This window comes from Rhinoderma darwinii, chromosome 1, assembly GCF_050947455.1.
Source record: "Rhinoderma darwinii isolate aRhiDar2 chromosome 1, aRhiDar2.hap1, whole genome shotgun sequence".
NCBI classification, from domain to species: domain Eukaryota; kingdom Metazoa; phylum Chordata; class Amphibia; order Anura; family Rhinodermatidae; genus Rhinoderma; species Rhinoderma darwinii.
Window position 1 is genome coordinate 630,146,484 of NC_134687.1, and position 23,787 is coordinate 630,170,270.

Genomic DNA, 23,787 nt, shown 5'->3' on the forward strand with positions numbered 1-23,787 from the left:
AGGGGATTCATCAGAGGTATGGTCCCTAACAAATACATAATTGCTCATGGAGATGGGCGTATTTTGGACTCCTGCTGGGTGGTGTCCCGGGGAGTGGTTTTACATACTTGGCAAGCCAACTGCGGAGCAGAAAGGTGCCTCTGAGCCTGTAGGGGACGGCTGGGGGTAAGTAGCTATACAGGGGGCAGTTAGGCGCCAAAGTTTTGGAGCTCCAAGGACTTCCCCTTTCCTAGTAATGTTATTTATAAAGGAATGTTTTATGTTCATGTAAATTTTTTAATAAAATGGCTGCTGTGGCCGAAAATTTCCAACCCACTGTCTCGTGTGTCTCACTGGGGGAGGGGAGAGTGACATGGGAGGAGGGGAAAAAGGCCTGGAAGCAAGAAAGGGGGTGGACAGTATTGATGGGAAGGTTAAGCAAAAGGGTTCGAAATGGGGCGAGCTCTGTAATCCCATGGTCATGATCATAAGGACACCTGACTTGGAGGTGTAGTTTATTTTTTTTTGACCAGAAATATAGAATAAAAACACAACTGCTTTGAATTGCGCACTAAAATGTCTTAATTTAGTTTTTTACACCATGGTATTAATGTATGGGTAATGGACTTAAAGAGGCTCTGTCACCAGATTTTGCAACCCCTATCTCCTATTGCAGCAGATCGGCGCTGCAATGTAGATTACAGTAACGTTTTTATTTTTAAAAAACCTGCATTTTTGGCCAAGTTATGACCATTTTTGTAATTATGCAAATGAGGCTTGCAAAAGTCCAAGTGGGTGTGTTTAAAAGTAAAAGTCCAAGTGGGCGTGTATTAGGTGCGTACATCGGGGCGTGTATTAGGTGCGTACATCGGGGCGTTTTTAATACTTTCACTAGCTGGGCGCTCTGAAGAGAAGTAACATCCTCTTCTCTTCAGAACGCCCAGCTTCTGACAGTGCAGATCTGTGACGTCACTCACAGGTCCTGCATCGTGACGGCCACATCGGCACCAGAGGCTACAGTTGATTCTGCAGCAGCATCAGCGTTTGCAGGTAAGTCGATGCAGGACCTGTGAGTGACGTCACAGATCTGCACTGTCAGAAGCTGGGCGTTCTGAAGAGAAGAGGATGTTACTTCTCTTCACAGCGCCCAGCTAGTAAAAGTAGTAAACACGCCCCGATGTACGCACCTAATACACGCCCACTTGGACTTTTACTTTTAAACACACCCACTTGGATTTTTGCAAGCCTCATTTGCATAACTACAAAAATGGTCATAACTTGGCCAAAAATGCTCGTTTTTTAAAAATAAAAACGTTACTGTAATCTACATTGCAGCGCCTATCTGCTGCAATAGCAGATAGGGGTTGCAAAATCTGGTGACAGAGCCTCTTTAAAGTCCAATAAATAATGGTAAAAAAACATTATGTTCTACAAACTAGACACTCTAAAGTCTATTTCTAGTGGTTCAATTTCAGTTTTAACCCTTCACAAGAAATTTCGAAACACCATATGACATACTGGTAAAAGTGACACCTTTCCACATTCTGCTATTTCTCCCGTGTACGGCGATACCAAATATGTGTGTCTAATCTATTATATGTAACCGTTATAGGGCATATCATAGGAGTCCATTTTGGCTTTTGGAGGCCTTTTTACGCCAGAGCTGATTTTGGGGATTCACGCTATATTTGCCGTGGTACTACAGGTCATTTTGACAAGTATAAATGTCCTGCTAATATTCATCTAGGGGTATAGTAAGTATTTTTAATAGGTGGAAAGAAATAAAAAATAGGTTTTTCCAGAAAATACAGTATTGCTGCATTTTTACAGTGAAATATTATCCAATAAGCAACCCTCCCTTTTGGTTCTCCCTACAAAAACAGTGTGAACGTAAATGAGTTAATAATGTGGGTAATATCACGGTCTTTGCCTTTATAGATTCTAAAGGCAGATGTGTAGCATGTACCGCTCTCACAGAGCTTGTAGATTTTAACCCCATATTTTGCTCTCTTTTAGGGGCTGTACTGGCGGAATGAGAGCCTGAATGTGTAACTCATCAGCAATTCATCCACCGCTAGGTTTTCTTCGGGGTTGTACACCGGCATAAATGACTCCTCCAAAGTTTTTATCAGGGGCCTTATTTTATAGAGGCGGTCACGGCCTGGATCACTACGGGGGGGGGGGGGGCCTGGTGATTGTCGTTAAAATGAAGGAAGCACATTAGCACCTCATACCTGCTTCTGGTCATAACGGCTGAAAAAACAGGTGTGGCATGTGTAGGGCTTGTTGCCCAATATGACCGGATTGAGGGCTTTTTCACTAACCCAGAGGCGTAGCTAGGTTCTCCTGCACCCGGGGCAAAGATTCAGATTGGCGCCCCCCCCCCCCCAACTTATTTCCCGACATCTCCTTGCCCCTCGCCATGTTTTCTTTCCCTACCAATCAATGAGGTGTAATTTTTTTTCACCATTTTTTTTATGTAACTCGAGTATAAAAGCATTTCTACATTTTACAAGCGATATAGTTCTATAATGTAATTAACATAAAAATAAATTAAAAGAAAATAAATTAGGCGCCACACACAGCCCCCCTTGTAGATAGTGCCACACACAGCCCCCCTTGTAGATAGTGCCACACACAGCCCCCTTGTAGATAGTGCCACACACAGCCCGCTTCCCCCCTTGTAGATAGCAGCACACAGCCCCCCCTTGTAGATAGTGCCACACAAAGCCCGCTGCCCCTTTGTAAATAGCGCCACACTCCCCCCCTTGTAAATAGTGCCACATTCCCCCCCTTTTAAATAGCGCCACACTCCCCCCCCCCCCCCCGCCTTGTACTTAGCGTCACACTGTGAACAGACCGGTGAGCGGTAGCCTACCTCTACCACTCTCCGCTCTGCCGGATGTGACTTACCGGATGAGCCGAGGAGGTCATGCGGCGCAGGCAGCGGCGGAGTTTCTTCTGACTAGGGTCGGTGACAGCCAGGGCCGGCCTTAGCTTCGATGGCACCCTGTGCGGGACTCTCTATTGCCGCCCCCTACACAAACCAAAAATGAACCACATATATGGACACGCTGGAACATATATACTGTACATACATAAAGACAGATATTTAGACATACAGGCAAATATACATACACACATTCTGGAATACATACATACAGGTAAATATATAGACGTAAAAACACATATACACACACACACACACACACACACACACACACACACACACACACACACACACACACACACACCGGCAGATAAATACACAGATAGGGACATATACAAATACATAAAAGGCACAAATATAGAAGCACAAAGACACATTCACAAACAGACCCATATATACGCACACAGGCACATATGTACACAGCACAGATAATGTAGTAGATGTTACCTGCAGTCCTATGTAACATCTCAGATAACACAGTGATAATTCTCTGAGTACAGATAATATAGTAGATGGTACCTGCAGTCCTATGTAACACCACAGATAACACAGAGATAACTCTCTAAATACAGATAGTAGTATTACCTGCAGTCCTATGTAACACCACAGATAACACAGTGATAACTCTTTAAATACAGATAGTAGTGTTACCTGCAGTCCTATGTAACACCACAGATAACACATTGTGCTAAATTACAATCTCAGCTCTGCTACACAGTACAGATAATGTGGCAGACGTTACCTGCAGTCCTATGTAACACCACAGATAACACATTGTGCTAAATTACAATCTCAGCTCTGCTACACAGTACAGATAATGTGTCAGATGTTACCTGCAGTCCTATGTAACACCACAGATAACACAGTGATAACTCTCCGAGTACAGATAATGTAGTAGATGTAAGAGACAAACACATGCAGAGACACAGACAGACAGAGACACATACAAACACAGAGACACACATTACACACACACAGACACTCACCATGTCGCCTTGCTGACAGCATCACAGGTCAGGACAGGCTGTGTGTGGGTGGAGCTTCCTCTCTGCTTCTCGGCAGAGCTCAGAGTAGAGGCAGAGCTGGAAGGCTGAAGCACGGGAGTGGACCTGTCCCCTGACCTGAGTCATCTGACCTCATGCCACTGACGTGAGGTCAGGTGACTGGACTGGTCCACTCCCTGGCCGTCACAGACCCCAGTCAGAACGCCGTAATGTCCTGGCTCTTCCTAAGCTGCTGCAGGTGTCCCACATACGGGGCGCCTATCAGCAGCGATCAGCTGCTCTTCGGCGCCCCCCCTTCCCTACCACCGGGTTGCGCCCGGGGCACATGCCCCGCCTGCCCCCCCCTAGCTACAGCCCCTGACTAACCCCATGTTGAGGATGAGCCCCAAAAATGTTTAAGTTCGCCAGTATTTGTGGGGTGCCACTCCTTTGCATAGGACGACGTTGACTTTTCAGCAAAGAATTGGCGAGCATACAGATTGGTTTGGTTGACAACCAACTCCAATAATTCATCTGTAATGAATATTTTAAAAAAATCGAGGGCTGTAAAATTTTCCACATTAATATTTATCCCTGGTGTGGCAGAAAAAAACAGGGAACTCAATATATTCTGGGGGAATAGAGTGGGCCGTATTTTGTGGTACTTCTGCGACATGCCCTGTGCTTGTGGACTCTGCAGCGACACTTGCATTGCAGAAAGCGTATCACTGTCGTCGCTATCACTGGTAGACAACATTTCTACCTCGGACGCGGTTTCTGTATCGCTTTCATCAGAGTCAGAAATTAGCATGGCGTATGCCTCTTCCACCGTGAACCTCCTATGGGCCATTGTAATTACACACACGTACAACAAAGACTGTAACCAGACGCACACGCAGACAAATTTTAGTATTTCTTCTTTACTTTTTTTTTTTCAGACAAAAATATATGTCACAAAAGCACGCTCCACAAAAAACTGATGTCGAACAAACACGTAGACTATAAAACTTTTTTTTTACATATTTTTTTTTTAATCACAAATAAAATATACAGACGTCACACACGTACGCTACACAAAAACCCTAGACTAAACCTAGGCTAACCCTAGACTAACTCTAGAATAGAACCTAAACTAACCCTAAGGGAATGTTCACACGTGGCAGAATTGCTGTGGAATTGCGCTGCGGACAGTCCGCAGTGGAATTCTCCAGCGGCCGTTTTTTACATTTGTTTCAATACATTTTTAGGCAAGTTAGTTCAGACATTGCGGAAAACTCCGCTGCTGACCTTAGGCTGCAGTGCAGAATTTTGTGTCCGCAGCATGCACTGTCTGTGACGTAAAAGAAGCGGAATTTCACTGCGGATTTCAGCCATTGCAATGCAAAAACTGAAATCTATGGCAAGTCTGCTGTCTTTTCTGCAATGTCTGAATTACCTGTCAAATATGCAAATGTTGGTGCAGATTCGTTGCGTAATTGCCCCAAATCTGCACCAACATTTGCAGCAGAAAAACTCTGCCACGTGCGAATGTGCCCTAAGGATAACTCTAGCCTAGCCTAGGTATAAAACTGAAGTTTATATAAAGTTTATATATTAGATTTATTGTAATTTTGTGTCTTTGGTGTCACAGTAAAATTCTCCCTCTGTCTCTTCTAAGACTGTATCCATATAGCAACATCTAAGCCCTGAGTCTCCCCCCCCCCTCATAAACAAAAATAATATAACAACCGACACGTAATTCTCTTTTAAAGTGGGGTTGACCCGGGGGTCGGCCACAGCTTTATTAATACAATAAAATGTAAATAACATATTTACTAAATATATAAACACAATGACCTTAACAGAGGTCAATAAACAACCTGTATGCCTGCCTAAACCAAGGACATGTAGGTAAATCCCCTTATTCTACCGTCACCAGGTGACCGTGTACTCCTCACCTACACGGCTCACCGACCCCCAACAAAAACAGAGCCTGCTCAACCCCATCCTGCAACCCGACAAGAAAATATCAAGCCCAATGTCCGTCAGGTGCACCCCGTCTGGCAGCAACAATCCCCTGTTATCACCTTCCAACTCCCGATGACTAACTACCACAACTCCCCTAGCTCGGACAAACCGAGACACCCTGGTATTTAAGAGGCGCCTTGCCCGCTCAATGGCATTCACATCCCGCGCCCCATGTCACACCAACCTAGGAACAATTTCCGACCAGACTAACACCAACCGGGGGTAAAAGGAAGCGAACCTCTCTAAGTCCGACTGTATCAGCGAGATCAACTCTCCCAACCTAACTGAACACAGATCATTGCCTCCCAAATGCACAACCAAAACAGTTGGTACCAGCCAATGCCGGCTGATGTCGACCACTTCGGGCAGTGCCTGCAACCAGCGCAGGCCCCGGAGGCCTCTCCAGTAGACTTCAGCACTTGCAAAACCCAACGATCTTCCCCCAGGGCGTATGGCAGCCCTCCTTTCTACCCAGAACACATAGGAGTGCCCGACAATCCACACCGATGGTCTGGAACCTAAAACGAAAACTGAATTAATGCAAAATAAGATCCGGGCGAACATAACCAGCAAAACAATCCGACTTCCATCTCCCGATGCGCCTCACAGCCGCATCCGATAACCCCAATTCACTGGCCATCGTGGCCTCCCCAATACGGAAAGAATGAGTACTGTATTCCCCTGGCGGTTTACCAACCCGAACCAAAGCCTTACGGAAAATAGCAGAAAACTGAAACCTAGTAAGCGGCCGCCCATCCGAGCGCGACAAAAATTGTACCCCTGAACTACGCACCCCCAAGAAAGCCGCCACCGGACAAGCCGAACCCGGGATTGGCCGAAGTGCAACCCAACAACCCCGACCAAACACATCCGTCTTCGAGCGACGAATACGCAAAACAAACCCCCACCGAAGAAACCACTACGTTCTCAAAAAGCAAACCCCCCCCCCCCCCGGACGAGCCGCCACGATCGGAACTAGTTCCGAAATCCGCAGAGCCCCGAAAAAACATAACAAGAAAGCCACTGAAAACAAAACGGATTCATACGGAGAAGAACAAACCGACGGCAGCGCCGCTATAAGTTCCTGCAATAAAGAAAAGGACACTGGTCGACGCGACTCCATCCTGGAAGCCAACTTCTTCCAACCCTTCAAGGCTTGTAAAATAATAAAGGACTTGGTCACGTCCGACCACCCCCTTAACTTGGAAAAGAAAGCAACCCCGGCCAGACGCCGCTGAGCTACCACTCCCGAAACACCCCGCTCGCGCAAAGCTGTTAAATACTCCAGCGTCACAGTTGTGCACAGCACCGGATCCTCCCCTACCAGTCTATCCCCCGCAGCGCTCAACCATTGCTTCCACGCATTACCGTAAGTCACCCAGGTAGAGGGCGCAAGGGACGACCTCACCAACGGCATTAACTCTGATCCAGCAGCCTCCACAAGAACTCCGGGCAGCTGGCCCCCTCCTGCTCCGCCGGCGGGCAAAGAGAGCAAAAAACCTGCCAATAAAAACGAGATAAAGCATCAGCAACAACATTGTGAACACCTGGAATATGGCGAGCATGAAAACGGATGTTACACTGCAAGCAACGCAACACCAAATGACGGAGCAAAGCCAAAACCGGACCTGAGGAAGAAGTAAGTTGGTTAACAGCAAAAACAACCCTCATATTATCCGACCAAAACACCACAGACCTGTTGGAGAGGCGTGCCCCCCACAATTCAACAACGTCAAATTTGCATACCACCCCTTGACCCGCCAGGAATAAGGCCAAGCTTCAGCGCACCACGCCAAAACCAGCAACGCCCCAAATCCCACCGCACTAGCAGCGTCCGTAAACAATTCCAAGTCCACACTGGAAATGGAAGGCGCCCTCCAACATGTACGCCCATTGTAGTCCTCCAAGAAAGTGCGCCAGACGCGCAAATCCGCCTTAACAGAACTAGAAATCCGAACATGATGAGAAGGCACCGAAACGCCCACTGTAGCTAAGGACAACATCCTGGCAAACACTCGCCCCATGGGCATAATACGACCCGCAAAGACCAACAACGATTGAATCTGTCGTAACTCCAACTTACGCGCCACCAAAGCCACGTCCAATGCGGTACGCAATTTCACCACCTTTTCCGCCAGGAGACGAAAGACCATAGCAACCGAATCTATTTCAATGCCCAGAAAACACAACACCGACACCGGTCCCTCCGTCTCTTCTTCAGAAAGGGGGACCCCAAACCGCTGAGCAAGAAACTGAAACAACCTCAACAAAAACGGACACTGCCCGAGGAAGCGGGCCCTACAAACAAAAAATCATCCAGGTAATGAGTCACTGACCCAGAACCCGTGAGATCCTGCACCGCCCATTCCAGAAATGAGCTGAACACCTCAAAATAAGAATAAGAAATCGAACAGCCCATCGGCAAACACGTCATAATAGAAAAACCCCTCCAAAAGCACAATCCAACAGATGAAAACAATCCGCATGAACGGGCAACAAACGAAAAGCGGACGCAATATCAGACTTGGCCATAAGGGCTCCCGCCCCCGCCCGACACACTAAGTCGACCGCCCGATCAAATGAAACATACGAGACAGTCTCCAAGTCACTGTCAATCCCATCATTCACTGACCGCCCCTTAGGATGAGGCAGATGGTGAATCAGACGGAACTTTCCAGGCTCCTTCTTAGGAAGCACCCCCAGGGGAGACACCCTAAGATTCAGGAAGGGCAAAGCAGAAAATGGGCCGGCCACCCGGCCAAGCTACACTTCCTTTTCCACCTTCACCCTAATGGTGGCTGGAAACTCCTCCGCCGACTTCAAATTCCGTGACATAACCGGATCCGCCTGCACAGTAAACGGAATAAAGAACCCAAAACAAAAACCAACTCTAAGCAGGGCGGCTTCTGCCATCTTCGGATACTGGCTTAACCACAGGAGCATCGCGGACACGCGCACCGGCGTTCTCCCCTCTACCAACACCCGCAGGACGGGAGACCGCCGCCACTCGACGGGAGCACCTGACCGCTGCATGGGTACCTCCAGGAGCACTCATGCCGGAATTTACAAGAGGCATAAAATCTACAGTGTCCCTCATTAAAGAGCCAACAGGCTCCTGCTCGACGGACACCCCCAAACCCCCCCGCCAACCCCGCCCCCACCGGAAAAGGAAGAGGCGGGGGCGGCGGGCTGAATGGGCCGCTGCGCCATCATCAAGCGCAACCAAAGATCAGTCGCTTTCATATCCCACCCCACCTCCGGCCTCTGCGCCAGACGCCGACGGAAGTCCTCATCGTACTGCCACCAGGCCATGCCACCGTGCGATTTCTACGCACTAAAAATCGTGTCCAAATACACAAACAACTGCCCCGCACACGCAGGCCGAGCCTGACTAAGTACCCCCCCAAAATAGCAAAGGCCTGCACCCAATTATTAAACGACCACACGGCCCTAGGCTTACTCAACACACCCCTCTCAAGTCTATGCTCCTTATCCACCGTCGACGAATCAACCGACAAAAGAGACCAAATATCAATATAAGCATTCTTCCCTATATTCTTGCGCACCTCATCAGACAGATGAGTACCCAAGGGAGACACACAACAAAAATAAGAATCTCTGAAAGCGGGGACCACCGGAGTGGACATAGAAGTGGATGCCTCCACCGTGGACCTCGCAACCACGGCCTGAGACGACGGTCCCACGGGCAACGAGACGGCCCCTGCCACCAGAGATTGCACAGCAGACAATAAATAATTGGCAGACATGTTATCAGCGTTCCAAGCCCGAAGGCAGGCATACTCACTGTGTCCAGCAGCAGATGCACCTCCAGGCACGGACGGAACCACATCTGGCGTAAAGGCAGCGAACCCTGCTACTCCAACCGAGGAACGGCGACTCAGAATCCCCCGGTCAGACGCAGCATGACAACTCCTACTACTGCTCCGTTCCGCCCGCCAACTATCCCGGGAGACGACGGATGACGATGAATCAGATGGAGACCGCCTATACCGATGAGAATAACGACGCTGATGTCTCCGCGACCGACTGCGACCGGACAGATGGCGCCGCCCCGACTCAGCCCTACTCGCCCCATGCCTACTATGGGACCGATCCCGGCATGCTGCACCTGTATTTGATGCTGACACTGTGCCCCCCTTGCCTGCCCAGGCAGCACCGGCAGCACATAAGCGGGAGGGGCCACCGCCTGACGTGCCACCCGCCTAGCTGACTGGCCCGAAAAGAAAAGCTCCGACCCCTCAAAGGAGCCATCATCCCCCGACTCTTCCACCCCTCCCCTTCAAAACTCCCAACCTCTCTGCCTTCTGACGCCAAGAGCAGCGGCACGCTCCCAGCTGGTGAAGCAGCTGCCGCCGCTGAGATAGAGGCCGATGCCAGGGCCTGCCCCACGAATCCTCTCCCGTCCAGTGGGCGGGGCCTAAGGCCCACCCCACCCGTGGCTCCCCTGGTCCCTTGTGTCGGGGGAACCACATCCCCCACAACGGCCGCCGACACCCCCGTTCCCGGAAGCACTGGCGCCGGAGGAGGCAGCACTACCGACGGAGGAGGGGCCGGAACACCTGCAGCACTCGAGAGGCACGAGAGCCAACACAGCTGATTCCCGTAGCAGGGGCTGCAGCCAGTCACCCCCTTCAGCGGAGATAGTGGCGCGCAGCACCCGCAGCATCTCCTAATGACCCATTCCAGTTGAAAAATCTGGGAAAAGAGGCCCCACAACAGGTAAGCAGCCCCTATATACCTTTCCTCCTTACCCTAAGCCCACCCCTTCTCCTCCCCTAACGCACCCTACCTAACTCTGACTCACCCAAGTAACAAGGAGGGGAGGGAGCCTATTAACCCTCACTTAACCCCTTCCCTGCAACAGTCCCTGGCTCAGCGGCTATATGCCTGTGAGCCCCCATTACAGAGAGAGTGAGGAGAGACAGAGAGACAGGTAGGAGAAACACTTTGTTTTTCATTTTGTGATCACTGTGAATGGTTCTCACAGTGATCACATGAACGGAGACCACTGTTATTGGTCTCTGATCATCACTCTGAAGCCAAGGCTGTTGCTAACAGCCTTGGCTTCAGAGGCATCTCACCCCATGACCGGGAAAACCGCTCTGATGCGGCTCCCTCCCAAACCACTCAGATGCGGCACTTGCTATTGAGTGCTGCATCTGAGGGGTTAAAACTGATCGGAGACCACTGCTAGTGGTCTCCGATCGTTGCCCTGAAGCCCGAGGCTGTTACTAACAGCACGGGCTTAAGCAGCACCACGCACGATGACAGAAAAGTTCTTCTGAAGTGCCGACGTGAAAAGCCGACACTTCAGAAGAACTATCCTAAACGACCGACGTAAAAACACTATACGCCGGTCGTTAGGGGGTAAAATATTTTTTATGTCCAGTATATATATATATATATAGATGTCGAACAAAAATGTGGGTTATTGTTCCATGTTTCAAAGGATAAGCTACGTTTCAGTTCTCTCACAGGACCGTTTTCAAGCTGAAGTGACATGTGAAAAGCAGGGTTTTTATACCCATGTGCAGACAATGCATAATCAGCAGTGATTAACATACAAGCATATAAAAAAGGGCAACATTTGGCTAATACAAATGTAAAAAAGTGCACAGCACCATATAACAATGTACAAACAGTTATTGCATAAAGTGTATATACAAATTCTGTGTTACAAAACAGTGTATTTAACCCCTTCCCTCTTTAGCCACTTTTGACCTTCCTAACAGAGCCTAATTTTTCAAATCGGACATGTTTCACTTTATGTGGTAATAACTTCTATCCAAGCGATTCTGAGATGGTTTTCTCATGACACATTGGACTTTATGGTACTGGCAAAATTTGCTCGATATGTTCAGTATTTAATTGTGAAAAACACCAAAATTTAGCGAAAAATTGCAAACATTATCATTTTTCTCAACTAAAATGTATCTGCTTGTAAGACAGGCAGTTATACCACACAAAATTGTTGCTAATTAACATCCCCCATATGTCTACTTTAGATTGGCATTGTTTTTTGAACATCCTTTTATTTTTCTAGGACGTTACAAGGCTTTGAACTTTAGCAGCAATTTCTCACATTTTCAAGAAAATTTCAAAAGGCTATTTTTACAGGGGCAGTTCAGTTGTGAAGTGGCTTTGAGGGCCTTATATATTAGAAACCCGAAAAAAGTCACCCCATTTTAAAAACTTCACCCCTCAAAGTATTCAAAACAGCATTTAGAAAATTTCTTAACCCTTTAAACTTTTCACAGGAATTAAAGCAAAGTAGGGGTGAAATTTACAAATTTCATATTTTTTTTGCATAAATTTATTTTTAATCCAATTTTCTTTATAACACAAAGTTTTACCAGAGAAATGCAACTCAATATTTATTGCCCAGGTTCTGCAGTTTTAGGAAATATCCCACATGTGGCCGTAGCGTGCTACTGGACTGAAGCATCGGCCTCAGAAGGAAAAGAGCACCTTGTGGATTTTGAGGCCTTATTTTTATTCAAATATATTTTAGGCACCATGTCAGGTTTGAAGGGCTCTTGCGGTTCCAAAACAGTGGAAATCCCCCAAAAGTGATCCCATTTGGGAAACTAAACACCTCAAGGAAATTATCTAGGGGTATAGTGAGCATTTTGATCGCACAGGTTTTTTACAGAAATTATTGGAAGTCGTAAAAATGAAAATCTAAATTTTTTCAAAGAAAATGTAGGTTTAGCGATTTTTTTTCTCATTTCCACAAGGACTAAAGGAGAAAAATCACCGCAAAATTTGTAACGCAATTTCTGACGAGTAAAACAATACCCCACATGTAGTAATAAACGGCTGTTTGGACACACGGCAGGGCTCAGAATAGATGGAGCCCCATTTGACTGTAAAGGATCTGCTAGGCACAACTTCTGTGTATACGCCCATAGGTAATCAGTCTGCACCTGAGTCTATGTCTCTGAGACGGACTCCAGCTTCCACCACTCAGGATGGCAGGCTTAGGAGTGGGAGAGCCTATCGCAGCCTGGCCAGACGGAGCTAGCTCCCGCCCTCTGCCTATTTATACCTGCCTTTCCTGTTCCTCCTTTGCTTGTGATTCTTCTCGTGGTGTTTCCTGGCCCAGCTACAGCTTCTGACTATTTGTCCCTGCTCCATACTGACCCTGGCTTTCTGACTACTCTCCTGCTCTGCGTTTGGTACCTCGTGCACTCCTGGTTTGACTCGGCTCGTTCACCACTCTTGTTGCTCAAGGTATTGCTGTGGGCAACTGCCCCATTTCCCTTTGCTTTGTGTTCCCTTGTCTGTTTGTCTCTTGCACTTACTGAGCTTAGGAACCGCCGCCCAGTTGTACCCCGTCGCCTAGGGCGGGTCGTTGCAAGTAGGCAGGGACAGAGTGGCGGGTAGATTAGGGCTCACTTGTCCGTTTCCCTACCCCCGTCATGACATTGACTTTTGGAGTTCACATTTAGCAGAAATGGTTTGCGGAGGCCATGTCACATTTACAAAGCCCCTGAGGGGACAAAACAGTGGAAACCCCCCACAAGTGACCCCATTTTGGAAACTACACCCATTGAGGAAATTATCTAGGGGTATACTGAGCATTTTGACCCCACAGGTTTTTTGCAGAAATTATTGTAAGTAGGCCCTGAAAATAAAAATCTACATTTTTTCAAAGAAAATGTAGGTTTAGCTAATTTTTTCTCATTTCCACAAGGACTGAAGGAGAAAAGGCACCGCAAAATTTGTAAAGCAATTTCTCCCGACTAAAACAGTACCCCACATGTGGTAATAAACGGCTGTTTGGACACACGGCAGGGCTTAGAATGGAAAGAGCGCTATTTGGCTTTTGGTGATCACATTTAGCAGGAATGGTTTGAGGAGGCCATGTCGCATTTGCAAAGCCCCTGAGGGGACAAAACAATAAAAACGCCCAAAAAGTGACTCCATTTAGGAAACTACACCCCTTGAGGAATTCATCTAGGGGTGTAGTAAGCATTTTGACCCCATAGAATTTATAAGAATTGGGCAGTGAAAATAAAAACAATCCTTTTTCTTCAATAAGACGTAGCTTTAGCGCAAAATTTTTAGTTTTCTCAACAAATAAAGGAAAAAAAGAACTCAACATTTGTAAAGCAATTTCTTCCGAGTACGGCAATACCCCATAAACTGCTGTTTGGGCAAACGGCAGGGCTCAGAAGGGAAGGAGCGCCATTTGGAGTGCAGATTTTGCTGGATTGGTTTCTGGGCGCCTGTGGAACCAAAACAGTGGAAACCCCCTAGAAGTGACCCCATTTTGGAAACTACACCCCTCAATGCATTTACCTAGTGGTGTAGTGAGCATGTTAACCCTGCAAGTGTTTTGTAGAAATTAGTGTGCACTCGATGTTGCAGAGTGAAAATGGGATTTTTTTCCATAGATAAGCCAATATGTGGTGCCTTGCTTGTGCCACCATAACAAGACAGCTCTCTAATTATTATGCAGTATTTCCTGTTTTTAGAAACACCCTACATGTGGCCCTAATCTTTTGCCTGGACATTCTACCAGGCTCAGGAGTGAAAGCGTACCATGCGAAATTGAGGCCTAATTTGGCGATTTACAAAGTATTGGTTCACAATTGCAGAGGCTCAGATGTGAAATAATAAAAAGAAACCTCTGAGAAGTGACCCCATTTGGAAACTGCACCCCTCAAGGCATTTATTAAGGGGTGTAGTGAGCATTTTCACCCCACAGGTCTTTTCCATAAATAAATGCGCTGCGGATGGTGCAAATTAAAAATTTATATTTTTCCCTAGATATGCCATTTCAGTGTCAAATATGTCATGCCCAGCTTATGCCACTGGAGACACACACCCCAAAAATTGTTAAAAGGGTTCTCCCGGGTATGTCGGTGCCATATATGAAGAAGGAAACTGCTGTTTGTTCACACTGTGGGGCTCAGATGGGAGAGAGCGCCATTTGGCTTTTGGAGAGCGGATTTTGCTTGGTAGTAGATTTGTTTGAGTATAGCTGGTGTTCCCATTTATAATGTGGGGGTACATGTAAGCTGGGCTGAGTACATCAGGGGCATAGTCAAATAGTCAGGTGGTATAATAATGGGGTAAAAAAAACAATAAAATAATCCATAGATGTGTGTTACGCTGTGAAGCAATCCTTTCTGCACGGGCTGGTGTCGCACTGATATATGGCGTCCTTTCTTATGCCCCTTTTGGTCCACACTCCACACCTTTGCAGTTTGGGGAATTTTGCTGGGAAAGTGTTGTCCTGGTATAATACGGGCACCGTCGCTTCCAGTGGATATGTTTGGGCCCCCCCTTCCTTGTTCCCTAATTTTAGGTCCTTGATAAATCGCCTCGGGAACAAATGCATATTTTTTATTTCCTGACTTATTGGAGCCATAACTAATTTTATTTTTTCATAGACGTAGTGGTATGAGGGCTGTTTTTTTTTGCAGGATGAGCTGTAGCGATTATTGGTACCATTTTGGGGTACATGCGACTTTTTGATCACCTTTTATCCTATTTTTTGGGAGGCCTCGTAAACAAAAAACGCAATTCTGGCATAGCTTTTTTAGTTTTTTTTTTATACAGTGTTCACCATGCGTTATAAATTACATGTGAACTTTATTCTGTGGGTCAGTATGATTCCGGCGATACCTAATTTATGGCACTTTTTTATGTTTTACAACTTTTTGCACAATAAAATTACTTTTGTAAAAAGAATGTATTTTTTCTGTCGCCAAGTTGTGAGAACCATAACTTTTTTGTCGACGGAGCTGTATGAGGGCTTGTTTTTTGCGAGGATACGTGCGACTTTTTGATCACCTTTTTATTCCAATATTTGTAGGGCAAAGTGACCAAAAAACAGAAATTCTGGTATAGTTTTTTAAGTTTTTTTTTACGCTGTTCACCGCGTGCAATAAATAACATAATATTTTGATACCTCAGGTCGTTACGGTCGTGGCGATACCAAATACGTATGGTTTAATGTTTTTTTCAATAATAAAGGACTGGATAAGTGAAAAAGGGCGATTGTGTTTTATTTTACTTGAAACTTTTATTGTTTTGAAACTTATTTTTTTCACTTTTTTTTACACTTTTTTATACTTTTCTTTTACACTTTTTTTCAAGTCCCACTAGGGGACTTGAAGTTCCAACCTACGTAGTGCAATGTATTAGATCTGTCAGTTATTCACTGACAGCAAGCCGATTAGGCTTCGCCTCCCGGCGGGGCCTAATTGGCTTCCGTAATGGCAGAGCAGGAGGCCATTGTGTCTCCTGTTGCCATAGCAGCAGTCGCCAGTCCTGATTGCCTGTCAGGGCTGGCGATCTGCTAGCAATCGCTAAGATGCAGCAATCACTTGCGATTGCTGCATCGAAGGGGTTAATGGCAGGGATCGGAGCTAGCACCGGTTCCTGCCATTACAGGTGGATGTCTGCTGTAACATACAGCTGACTTCCACCGCTGATGACGCAGTATCAGCTCCTGAGCAGGTGCCATCTTGCCGGCGGCTACGGAAGGCGATCAGGCTCCGCCGCCGGGCGTATCTTGACCGGCTTCCGTGCTAGGCAGACCGGGAGGCCAGTATTAGGCCTCCGGTTGCCATTGCAGCCACCGGAACCCTGGCAAATTCATGAATGCACGATTTGGTCTGAGGCTCCACGACAGGTGAGTGTCTCGTAACTCCTCCCCTTCACTAATACATATATTTGTTCAATGTTGCTGTAATGGGTTAAATACACTGTTTTGTAACACAGAATTTTTATATACACTTTATGCAATAACTGTTTGTACATTTTTATATGGTGCTGTGCACTTTTTTACATTTGTATTAGCCAAATGTTGCCCTTTTTTATATGCTTGTATGTTAATCACTGCTGATTATGCATTGTCTGCACATGGGTATAAAAACCCTGCTTTTCACATGTCACTTCAGCTTGAAAACAGTCCTGTGAGAGAACTGAAACATAGCTTATCCTTTGAAACATGGAACAATAAACCACATTTTTGTTTGACATCAACCTATTGGAGTGCTGCGATCATTTCTTCACACACACACATACATACATAAATATATATATATATATATATATATATATATATACAGTGCAACAGTAGATGAACACAGCACTCCAAAGATTTGCAAAAAATCAGGCCATGTGCTCGTTACCTGGGGGTGAATCAGTTCCCCAACTTCAAAATAGAAAGAAATATAGATCACAGCAACGGCACCAGGACTTCAGAGTAGATGAAAGCAAAAAGTGGATTTATTCACCTCAATCAAGCAACGTTTCGGTTCAACAGGAACCTTTCTCAAGCCATAACAAACTAACAAAGTGTCAATTATTTATAGGAGGAGCATACATAAATCAGCAATAAAACAATTATATGCATATTTCCATCAAAACATAAAGAAAAGTGTATCACAATCTTGTAAAAATACATATATAAAGTGCAAAAAGTTCCTCCACTGTAAGTCATATAGGAGCTATACAATATGTGTAGCCGGTGCACTAATAATCATATAAAACACTGTAAATCAAGACAATTGGAAATGATTGGAAGCAGGCAGAAGCTAATCATAATTAGACATAATTAGCCAAAGATGTACTTACTGTACAGCGTTTAGTCTTGCAGGAAATAAGAAAAAATGCGCCTGACACACTCGTGTGCGTCTACTGCGCATGTCTCAAGATGGCGCCCACACCGGATATTAAGTCCGGTGGAACGCATCAAGAGTCACATCACTATTGCGCATGCGCCACGATGGAGCTTGCGTTCCACCCCTACTGCGCACGCGCCGGCCGGGATTTTAAAATTAGAGATGAGAAATAATTAACCATAGCATCAAATTAGTATTAAGACACAGTCTCCATGATATAGTGGATCGTCAGAACGATCCCCCCGAGAATTATACAGGTTATGAACCAAATTCTCAAAACGTCGGGAGGTTAGACCCAAAGTAATGCTGAAATATTGTTGTCAATGTAGTACAGCACCCCCTAGTGGTAAAAAAGGGGAGATATGTGTCATGATAGCTCATCTAGCTTGTCTATAGATCTCAAAAGGGCAAAGTAGAAAATATTATACATAAAAGAAAGATGAATACTCCCGAAAAGGATGTCAAAGATTCATATTGTATACATAGCAAAGAAAAATGCAATTCCCAAAATAAGGCTGCATATGTAAATGTCAATGCTAACTAATGGCCCATACTAAAAAGAAGAACATACTAGACATATAAAAATAACCAAAAAGGAGGTGCTAACATCAACAACAAAGGAACTGCATTTGTCTAAATAAACATTTTTAGATAGATGCTATCTTTAAATCAGTTATCTCATAAAGGCTCAGTGAATATATATTCTCTCCAGACGTGACATGAACGTTTTTTTGAAACAGGAAGACTTCTGCCGCTTTCAAAAACCTTTCCAAAATTGCTTGACATGTGATTGTGTGTCTAGAAAATGCGAAGAAAATGTGACAAAAAAAGAGAGAAAATATGTTAATATACATAGTATGTGAAATATAAAAACAGAATATAAAATCTGTATGTTCAAAAAAAGGTCAAAATAAGACCTCAGTTGAAACACACATCTCAGACACAAATTACACCTTCAAGAACGTTAACCAATCATATCTCAATGGATCTTTAAAGAGACTAGTTGTCCCATCCCTATCTCAGATATGTGGGCCACAGGGATATGCGATGTTCAACCCCTTGGGAGACATAGTTTCCAATTTAAAAATCCATTCGAGCTCTTTTCTTTTGAGTATCAGACCCCTATCCCCGCCACGTCTCAACTGAGGCACAGAATCAATCACTCTGAATCTCAGTTGTGATAAACTATGTTTTTTCTCAACAAAGTGTCTTGACACTGGTAGATCTTGCCTCTTGGTATTGATGTTTGATTTATGATTTCTCATCCTGAGACGTACCTCTGTAGTGGTCTCACCAACATAATGAAGACCACATGGGCAACTCAACAGATAAATGACATAAGAAGATTGACACGTGTAAAAACCTTTTATGTTAATTGGCTGGCCAGTTTGTGGGTGATTAAAGATGCCCCCTTTAATCATAATGTCACAGATGTTACAGCCAAGACATGGGAAACACCCATGCTTTGGAGGTGCCAAAAACATCTGATTTTTCCGATGCGACCCAATATCGGCCTTCACTAAGCTATTTTTAATAGTTTTCCCTCTCCTATACGCCATCATGGGCCTCTCCTGAAATTCAGTAACCTTCGGAAAGGCTCTCTCTAACATCTTCCAGTCTCTCCTCAGAATCTCACCAATCTGCGGGCTTAATGAGGAGAAAGTGGAGATAAATGGTAATCGGGCATTCTTATCACCAGCCAACTGACCACCGAGGAGATCCTGTCTATCCAACAATTCAACCTTCCGTCTATTAGACTTCAAGACATAGTCCGGGTAGCCCCGATCAGAAAACTTTTTACACATTTGGTCGAGTCTTGAGGATACTCTGTCCTCCTGACAGACTATCCTCTTCACTCTAATCAGCTGACTGTAAGGCAGTGATTTCAACATTGTGTTTGGATGGCTGCTGGTAAAGTGCAAAAGATTGTTTCTGTCCGTTTTCTTAGAGAACAGATCAGACACCAATCTGTTATTGACAATAGAGATACAAGTATCCAAAAATTCGATGGAACTTGTAGAACAAGACATAGTAAATAGAATTGTGGAATTCAAACCATTAAGAAATGTGACAAATTCCTGTAGTTCACCCACTGAGCCGGTCCAGATGAGGAAGACATCGTCTATGTATCTCCACCACCGCAGAACATGACTGAAGTGGTGGGACACATAGACAAGGTCCTCCTCAATCCGCCGCATAAAAATGTTGGCATAAGTGGGGGCCACATTGGACCCCATTGCCGTTCCTCTTTTCTGTAGATAAAATGTATCGCCCACCAGGAAATAATTTTTTTCTAGAATGAATTTCAGTAATGATCGTATAAACTCTATTTTATCCTCAGAAAAGCCAGACCTTTCCAAATAGAAAAGCGAGGCATCAATACCCTCTTGATGAGCAATTGAGGTATACAGACTCCCCACATCAAGGGTAACAAGGACCGACTGGTCAGGGATCACAAGATCTTGAATCCTGACCAGGAAGTCCGAAGTGTCCCTGATGTGGGAGTCTGCACCAATGGCAAACTGCCTGAGAATTTTGTCTAAGAATATTGCCGCTGGGACAAATAGAGAATCACTCCCTGAGACAATAGGGCGTCCAGGGGGCTGAGTGGAATCCTTGTGGATTTTGGGCAAAAGATAAAGAACAGGGGTCACAGGGAATTTCACCTGCAAAAAATCATGTAAATTTCTGTCAATAATTTTACTTTTGAATGCATTGTCGATCAGGGTATCCAATTCACGTAAATATGCGAATTTAGGATCGCCCAATAGAACAGCATAAACATCAGTGTCATTGAGTTGTCTAGTCATTTCTTCCAGATAAAGGGAGGTGTCCATAACAACTATGGCACCCCCCTTATCTGCCGGCTTGATTGTAAGATCCCTATTATCCATTAATTCTTTGAGTGCCATATGTTCTATGCGTGTCAAATTCCTCTGACTAAATTGGCCACTCTGCACTTTCCTCAATATATCAATCTGTTCTCCATCGTGGCGCATGCGCAATAGTGATGTTACTCTTGATGCGTTCCACCGGACTTAATATCCGGTGTGGGCGCCATCTTGAGACATGCGCAGTAGACGCACACGAGTGTGTCAGGCGAATTTTTTCTTATTTCCTGCAAGACTAAACGCTGTACAGTAAGTACATCTTTGGCTAATTATGTCTAATTATGATTAGCTTCTGCCTGCTTCCAATCATTTCCAATTGTCTTGATTTACAGTGTTTTATATGATTATTAGTGCACCGGCTACACATATTGTATAGCTCCTATATGACTTACAGTGGAGGAACTTTTTGCACTTTATATATGTATTTTTACAAGATTGTGATACACTTTTCTTTATGTTTTGATGGAAATATGCATATAATTGTTTTATTGCTGATTTATGTATGCTCCTCCTATAAATAATTGACACTTTGTTAGTTTGTTATGGCTTGAGAAAGGTTCCTGTTGAACCGAAACGTTGCTTGATTGAGGTGAATAAATCCACTTTTTGCTTTCATCTACTCTGAAGTCCTGGTGCCGTTGCTGTGATCTATATTTCTTTATATATATATATATATATAGTATTATAACGGATGACATCTTTCCATTCCACCATATGGAGTTATCTGGCAGCATGTAAGATGGCCGCCTGACTGTAGCGATGTCACAAACCTAATATCAGGGTTGGGGGGCCACTTATTATGAGAGGGTGTGGTCACTGTAGTGATGTCACAGAGCTAATATCAAGGTTGGGGGCCACTTATTATGAGAGGGTGTGGTCACTGTAGTGATGTCACATAGCTAATATCAGGGTTGGGGGGGTCACTTATTATGAGAGGGTCAGGTCACACTCACATATGATGTCATAATGACAAGAAGTTCTGTAAGCCCTGAGCACGGTGACATCGGCACCATTTCCTGCGTTGATGCTTTTGCTGATACTTCATTTTGGTTCTGGAAGAGCGAACTAGTTTGTATTACACACCTAGTATTTACTTCCCGAGCTTCTTATTGATCCTTGATCAAGGCCCAATAACACCGGGGCCACCTGAGAACATAGTTTTCTCGAATTTTCCATCAACCCAGTCTCAGGTAACTAAGCCATGAGTTCCCGAGAGCTGCGTCAGCTGACTGCTGACAATGATGCATGGTTGAGCCGACCCGAAAATCAAGGTAAGTGACATGTTTGGGGAGGGATAGACGTCTATACTCGGCAGCTTTACTCAGCTCATAGTGGAACTGATCTTTTCTAGGGCCTCCCTCTCCCTAATTCCCATAACAGCAGCAGGGTCCGTCCCTATGGCCCAAAAGTAATTGATAAAAATGTGTAAAATTCAAATAAATTATAACCTCTTTGTAGGTCTGGCCATTATAATCCAAAGACTCAGGTCTTCCCAAGGAGACCAGGGAAGACCTCCTACCATCGATGATGTCACTGGGAGGAGAGAGAGATGGGTCAGAGTTCCTCTGCGGCGCAGGGGACAAGAAGAGAGCAGGGAAAGAAGCCGCTCTCCATTAAGACCCGTCCCAGTGGAGCCCGCCAGAATAACAGGAGAGAGCAGCAGGGATGACGGCCGTCAAGCAAGTGGATCTGTAACCAGCACCACTGGATTTGAATTCAGACGGCGAAATGCCATTCCACCCCACCGCAGACCCATAGAGGTACCAGCTCCGAGCAGACCTCCTGCCGTGATGACACCACCGCCACAGGCAATGCCACAGGTGCAGCCACCACCACCACCTGCACAAAATCTGCCTATGCAGGGAAGACGGCAGCCTAGGCCCAGAGGGAGAGCGCTGCAAATTCAGAACCTCCCAACAAGGAATATATCATCTCCAGAGGAGGAAGAGTCATGTGTCATCTGCATGACTAAGTATGAGACCGGGGAGCTGGTCACAGTGCTACCATGTACCCATATCTTCCATCAAGGCTGCATCTCTACCTGGCTCCGCACCAACCATCAGTGCCCCCTGTGCCGTAGCCACTGCTTCCAATGAAGCACCAAAAAAACAAAACTTAAAGCTTCAAGAAGAAGAAGATCATGGCGCTGGCGGGGGAAGAGAACATCTTGTATTCATAGGAACACTGATCCCATCATGTGCGGTGATCCTCATAACTGCGACATCTCCAGACTCGGATGTTGTCATATATTCCATCCATTGTCAAGTTATTCCTAAATATAAAAACTATTTACCATCTTTATATCTGGTGTGTAGAGTTATTTTTTACTGTATATATAATACCACACCACAGCTGCTGCAGAACTACAAAAAGAGAGAGGTTGCAAATGGTGTCATCAACATGTTGCCTAGCAGTTTTTCCGTAAATACGGACGGTTTACGGATGCGCATCGGTAGCCATCCGTATTTACGGAAGCTCCCATAGACTTCTATGAGAGACTCCTTGCCGTAATTACTGGCAAGAATAGGACAGGTTCTATATTTTTTTGAGCACGGGCACCCATCAGTAAAAATACTGAAAGGTGTCCGTGGCCAATAGAAATAAATGGGTCCCTAATTACTGTCAGTATTGACTGTCCATAATTACTGCTGAAAAATACTGTCGTGTGAATGGGGCCTTACAGGTGACCGGGGAAGATCTAGCAGATAATTATTATAATGAGGGTATGTTCACACGCTTAACCCAAAACGTCTGAAAATACGGAGATGTTTTCAAGGGAAAACAGCTCCTGATTTTCAGAAGTTTTTTAAGACATTCGCGATTTTCGCTGCGTATTTTACAGCTGTTTTTTTAGCTGTTTTCTATAGAGTCAATGAAAAACTTTTTTTTCGCAGCCGTTTTTTTTACGCGGCCGTTTTTCAAAACGGCTGGGTAAAAAAACGGCGCATTGGAACAGAACGCCGTTTTTCCCATTGAAATCAATGGGCAGATGTTTGGAGGCGTTCTGCTTCCGATTTTTCGGCCATTTTTCGGGCGTTTCCGCCCCGAAAAACGGCCGAAAATAAGCCGTGTAAACATACCCTAATAGCGCTTACAAGTGAACGGGCAGATCTAGCAGATAATAATGACTGTGTGCATGCTAAACCTTTTATATCCCGCTAGGTTGGACTATGACACCTTTAATTACAAATAACTTGACCAAGTACCAATGAACTTTTGAACGTGGGTTGACACGAAGGGTCGGCCACAGCTTTATTTATTTATTATTTGGATATTTATCAATATAACCGTAAACCAATACACAATTTAATATA